This window comes from Capsicum annuum, chromosome 5 (assembly GCF_002878395.1).
Source record: "Capsicum annuum cultivar UCD-10X-F1 chromosome 5, UCD10Xv1.1, whole genome shotgun sequence".
NCBI lineage: Eukaryota > Viridiplantae > Streptophyta > Magnoliopsida > Solanales > Solanaceae > Capsicum > Capsicum annuum.
Genome location: NC_061115.1, coordinates 75,686,322 through 75,692,761, shown reverse-complemented (window position 1 = coordinate 75,692,761; position 6,440 = coordinate 75,686,322). Strand labels below are relative to the sequence as shown.

Genomic DNA, 6,440 nt, shown 5'->3' with positions numbered 1-6,440 from the left:
ATCAAAATCTCTCAAGAAACTCCATTAGGGTTTCAAACTAAAAATCCTCGTAACTCAAGATTCGGCCGTGACTTTTTGAAGATAATTAGACATTTGGAATCCCCAATCCGTAAGCTTCAAGAATCATTCATTATTCTTTAAAATAGAGGTACGCATGGTTTTCCTACAATCTCATGGGCATAGAAATCATGATTTTAAGAAAGAAATTTTCAGATTTATGAATACATTCATGTTTTAGAAATCTTGACGGTATTGTTTTGGTCTTTTGACCTTTCCCACATTGATTAGAAATTTTATATATATGTATGCTTATGTTTTAAGATTGATGATTTAATTGAGAGCATGAATTATGTAAAATCCCTCTCTTGTTTTGATTTTCCTTTACTTATCATATGCTATAGATGTTTTGAATGTATCCTTGAAAAACATGGTTTAAATTGTCTTGAATTGTGTTATGATTGGATTAAGATTTCGATTTCAAAAGAGAGGGTATTTGTGTTGATAAATGTTTAAAATATTCATATAAGGAAAGAGTGCATGATTTTGCCAAAAGCACATGACCACCATATGTTTAAAGGATTTTTGCATAGTTTTGATTTATGCTTCAGAATATGAAATGTCTTGTACTATTTGCATGTTTGGGTGGTATGAGCTATGTTTTAATGAAAGATCATGCTTATTATAATATGTCTCAAAAATAGGACTTGCAAGTCTTGGTATGACGACACCAATTCAGATTATGCCATGATAATTTAGAACAGAATAGAATGCATGCTTGAAATTAGACTTTCAGATTTTAAGATTTATAATGATGTATGTTTTAGAAGTGGTTAAAACTGGGCATAAAGAGACGTTAGGTGGTTTCCCGAATGAGGCATGAGTTCAGACAACTCATTGCCCAAAACCGTGATTTGTCGATCCGGGTGTATTATATTGCGCTGGTCTAACGTCTTGTGGTGTATCAAAAATAGAAACTCCAACCCTTGTAGCACACTCGGGTTGGGGGATTCTCCGCCGAGTCAATGGCGGATTCCATATAGCCCGTGAGATTTTAGAATTGTAGGGGCGTACCACCTAACTCAGAAGTAATACAAAGATCAGACAGTGCATTGACAAGAATGACTTATGATTTTCAGAAAGTGCCCATGTGTTTTTGAGAACTGTTTATGGATGATGTTTTAACAAATTGTTCTCCACTATTTCACTTATAAAAAAGTTTTATTTTAGATTACTTTGCGTACCAGTACATCTGTATTGACCCCACTCTTCCCTCCAGGTTCTGAGGCTCAGTCTAGGGGTCCAGAAAAGCAATAGATTTTATCAGATAGAGTTGTAGTGCCTAGTTAGTGAGCCTTCTTTATTCCAGAAGGCCTATTTATTTTCAGACAACTATTATTAGATATGGTTTTCGTCTACTGGGGGGCTTGTCCTAGTTTCAGATAATTGTCAGATTTTCATGTAGTAGAGATTTCACAGATTGAGTCAGATGTTATTTAGATGTAATTGATTTACAGTTTCCATACTTATGATGAATTCAGAAATAATTTTCATAAATATCAAAAAAGGCATAAATGCCTACAGAATAGCAAATGGGGAATATAATCTTTGGGGAAAGGAAAAATAAAATGCGAGGAAAACAAACTCACAAAGTTGACAATAGAAAACACTAGTATCCGAATGATCCCTTGTCGGCCTTCGCCTTCTTGGGTAAACCCACCTCATGCCATACACGATACCTGTTGGTGATCGGATGTCTTCTACAAAATTAAAGCTTCCAAGGAAAGACAAATATCCGATATGCATTATAAGGATTTTACCGTCTTGCGCACTCATATATTTCCACCAATCGTTCGACTTAATCATTATCTTGAATCCTCTTATGGGATTGGTTAATCCATACCTACACAAAAGGAAACAAGGTAAGCTTTTCTCCCCACACCAAATAATGATATTGGATTAGATTTATTGACACATACTACTTCAACTTATAAATATGATTCACTGTGATTGACTCATGGTCACTAGACATTGGGTAGATTTTTTAATGGACCTAATGCCCCCTCTCCCCCCCCCCCCCAATACATAGAGGTTTTGGATTCCCTAGTCTTATGCATAAAAATGATTTTGATTTTGCTCTATCCTAGATATCTAGAGTGAATTTTGACCAGGTTTTCAAGTGGATAACTTAGGTTTTGAAATACAAATAGTCATCGGACACCTAACACAACAATAAACTGTCATACTTCCAACACTTTCATTTGAAATTAATCAATAAAGGCCACGACAACCGCGAAACTCCAAAAATTTAAGGATCAATAAGTAAGTATGTCATGAATGCAGATGATAGATTATCACAAGATATTACTAATCTAGCATAGTTATTCAAATAAGCTCAAATAAATCAAATAGTTTAAAAAATAGTTAGAATCTTAATAAATTCCCTTGCAGAGTCATCAGTTCTGTTTTATACCTTTTCGAATCGAAGTTGGAAAACATGGGTCTTTGACTTTTAAACTATTTCAAAACTTTAAAGAAAATCTCAAAATAATTTAAGAAAATACAGAGTCGCACACTTAATTTTTAAGAAAATATCAAGAAAAAAATAAAAATATTTCAAAATTTCTAAACCAGAAATAAATCCTTTTAAGCATAGAAACTGGGTAAGGAGATTCACATAAAACCTTGAGAAGAATTTTAAGACACTCAACAAGCATCCACAAAACGACTGACCAATAGATAATTTGGCTGATTTGCAAAAATGACTAATTTTAAAAGCTTGACTAACTTTGTAAAATCTGAAATTTATTTGCAAATAGGACATTCATTTCTTTCAAGTGAAAAAAGTAATTTACCTAAATTAATGGAAGATCTACTTAAACTAATTTTCAAATTATATATAATATTCAAGAGAACACATCATTTTATGAAGAAAAAGTTAGTTTAGTCAAAATAGAAAAAATGTTTTTCAAAAGGTGAAAATTTTTGGAAAAAATGTCAAATTGAGACAAGTATTAGATTAATTATAAACACTTGAATTTCAAGAGGATTATTTTAATATCAGAAAAAGTCACTTTAACCTAAATAAATCACTAATTATATGAACAAAAGTAAATTTCATTTTTTTTTGGAAGGCTTACTCTAAAGGGAAAACATAAATAAACTTACTTTTATTAACCTAAGATATTAGACTGTCACAAATGATAAAGAAAAAAAGGTTGAGAAAATGGGTTTTGAAATCATTTGGACCTGCTAGACTTTAATCCTCAATTTTTCATGATCTTTTTAGTCCATTTCCAATTTTTTTTCCACCTTTGATATCAATGTATATCAGCTCCCCTTTTGTAGCATTTAGGGACACATTTTTTCAACTTTGATTTTTTACCCATTTTTGGGCCTTGACATTTGACTCAATGCTATTGGGCCTTGGACCATCGAAGATGCAAAATGAGATAGTCCGTTAGGACGCAGACAAATATCACATGCATCAAATAATAGATAAGGATTAGCACATGGTGAATATAATGTAACTTGATGTTAACATACTTTTGAAATAAGCAAGATCACATGCGCATAAAGTCACAGACTTTGCTTAGGAAAACTTTATGCATAACAATGGAAGGTAAAGCTTAGTAGATAAAATACATAAGTCCATACTACATTTAGTTGCAAAGAAGTAACAAACTATTCATATTTGTCATATGTTTACAGAGAAGTGGTAGGCATCAGAGGTGTACAAGAATCGAACCGATAAACCAAACCGATAAAAATGTTATTGATTTATTGTTATTGGGTTATTGGATTAACGATTTTTTAATGATTTTATAAAAAAAAAAATTATTGAGTTATTTGTTCGGTTCGATTTTTTCTTATTGGGTTATAATATATATATATATATATATATATATATATATATATGACTTATTATATATTTCTTAGAATCTCTTTAATTTCTACAAATTAACAAACTTATTATTTCAATTATACAAACTCTTAATTTCTCCCAACAACGTTTAGTTCAAACTTGAATGTTCTAGTAAATTAAAACACATCATGTAGGATTTTTGGTGGCAACTAAAATTCAATTTTTTTTCATATTAGTTACCACTAATTCTATTTTATGAATATTTTCTTATCGGTTAAACCAAAAACCTAACCGTTAGGCAAATATAGATTATGCAGCCATTTAGAATTTCATGTTAATGTAAGGAAAAATTCAAAATATACTTTGACAGGTTTTAATACATTCTATTCGAAAAATAATGCAAAGAACTAAGAATTGCCTTCATTTTAACACCAGAGACATCCATGCACTAAAACCCATTCACAATTCTTGCTTAGAGTTCCCAGTGATGAAAATATACCATAGTGAAGATATGTTTCACCTTTGTGTTCTGATCACAAAAAAAAGGGAAAAAAAATCTGACTACATGAATATTACTGCTGGAAGAGCATCTAGAAGCAGGCTTGTGGTGAAGGAGATGAATAATGTTCGATATTCATTTACGTCCTCTTGCCCTATTAAAGAAGAGAACTCAAGAGGCTTCATCCCCTCCTTGAGAAAGACACTTATTAGCTAATTCAAGAGGTCCTTGGGGAATTCTCAACTTAGAAAACACACTCAAGCTCCTACTTCAGTGATATAAAACAATCAAACAAGAATATAATTGCAAACGGACAAATTGATGTCTATCCTTAAACATTGTTATGCTTCAAAACATATAAAAATCTCATTTTTTTTCACATCTAAGACCTATCTCAGTTCCAAATAAACACAAAAAGGGAAATCATTTCATACTTTACGCTACAATTTCAAAGATTTTTTACGGCATCAAAACATATATATGTACGTAGGTTCATACAAGACCATTCCAATTATTTCGCATATATGACCCCAAATAGAGTTGCCATGATTCAACACAAGGGGAAACAGATTAACATGCATAATTACCTATTCATATGGCTCATACCAAGACAGGACTTAGCTAAGCGGCGATAATTTTTGAAAATTAGCGTGGAAGTTTCAAACAAGTAGTATGCAGGCCACTACTATATCACGCTACTGAATTTAAAAGAATTTGACAAGATGTAATGAATAGCAAAATCACTTAAATTTGGCGCGAAACAAACAAAACCACAACCCATAACAGAGAAGGTAATTTAGACAAAACAAATTACCTTTTCTAAAGCAGCACATTGGGAATACAAGTTTTCAGAGACGAAACTTCCACCGAAACTGTATTATCAAATTTATTTCACCAGAGTTCAAATTCAGACTCGTCGAAGATCCACAATTTATTTCCGAAATTTGAATATATTTCTTCGTGAGTTTTGGTTTTGTCCGATAGGAGCATGCGCCTCTCGAATTTTTAATTTTTTTTCCAAAAATCACTCTTCCTTCAGCCTTTAACTCACTGCCAATTTATATATAAAAGAAAGGCGGGGCATTTTGGGTGGAAACAAAGGTGTAGATTAGGGACTTATGTCTTTTTGGATAAGGGTTTTTGAAAATCGAATTGAATTCTACCTAATTGAGCCACGTTAGTACTATAGGGCACAAAATCGTGGGCAATTGGACACTTGCGATTCAACAACAACAACAACAAACAACAACAACAAACCTAGTGTATTCCCACACACTTGCAATTCAATTAGGGTAAAATAAAAATTTGGGAATTTGGGAAAAGTCCAAACCAATGAGCATGGTTCATGTATGTACTGTATAGTACTAGATTGCTGGAATTTTGCTACACCTTAAGGGATTTGAATGCTGGCTTCGACGAGGTGTTGCATTCCTAGAAGCTTTGAGGGAATTAAATGGAGTTTCTGACAAAACCCCATGAGGTTTTGATGGTGTTGGGGCATCGTTTGAGGCTGTTGTTTGATGGAAATGTTGGGTTGTATGGTGAGATGTTGTTTGTATGTTTTTGCCGATGTTGAAGTTGTTGTCGGTGTATGCTGGATAAGTGGAGGAATAATGTTTGGGCCGGATCGGATCAGGCGAGTGATGAGGTTTTAAATTTAGGTTATTTAACCGATAGCTCAGTTAGATTAGGATTTAGAGGCAGTTTGGCCATAGAAATTATTCATTTTTTTTTGGAAAAAAAAATTTCATTTTATAAGATTTGTGGTATTTGGTCGTAGAAATTTCAAAAATAATTTCAAATTTGTTTTCTAAAAAGTGAAAATAATTTTTTGTTGTTTTTACCTTTTTTTTTCAATTTGAATTTTAACTTTTATTATTATTACATATAATCCCAATTTTTTTAATATTGTACAAAGCCCTTCTTATTAACTGCAGCTATCAACCCACCAATAACCATGAACAAATGCGTAACTACTATATATTTTAACTCATGCTAAAATAGCAAATTTTGATCTATCAATTTTGATAATTTTCTTCTTTTTTCTTTTCATCTTTGTTCATATTGAATCAACTACGC

The 6,440-nt window shown here is 32.1% G+C and overlaps 1 long non-coding RNA gene across 1 annotated transcript; it reads right to left on the bottom strand.

Annotated features, from left to right (window-relative positions):
• Nucleotides 1-1,492: 1,492 nt before the first annotated feature.
• Nucleotides 1,493-6,025, bottom strand: LOC124898895. Its single transcript, XR_007055777.1, has 2 exons — nt 5,176-6,025; nt 1,493-1,900 (listed from the first exon to the last, which is right to left on the bottom strand). It is a non-coding gene; the product is annotated as an uncharacterized LOC124898895 (long non-coding RNA).
• Between the last annotated feature and the right edge of the window lie 415 nt (nt 6,026-6,440).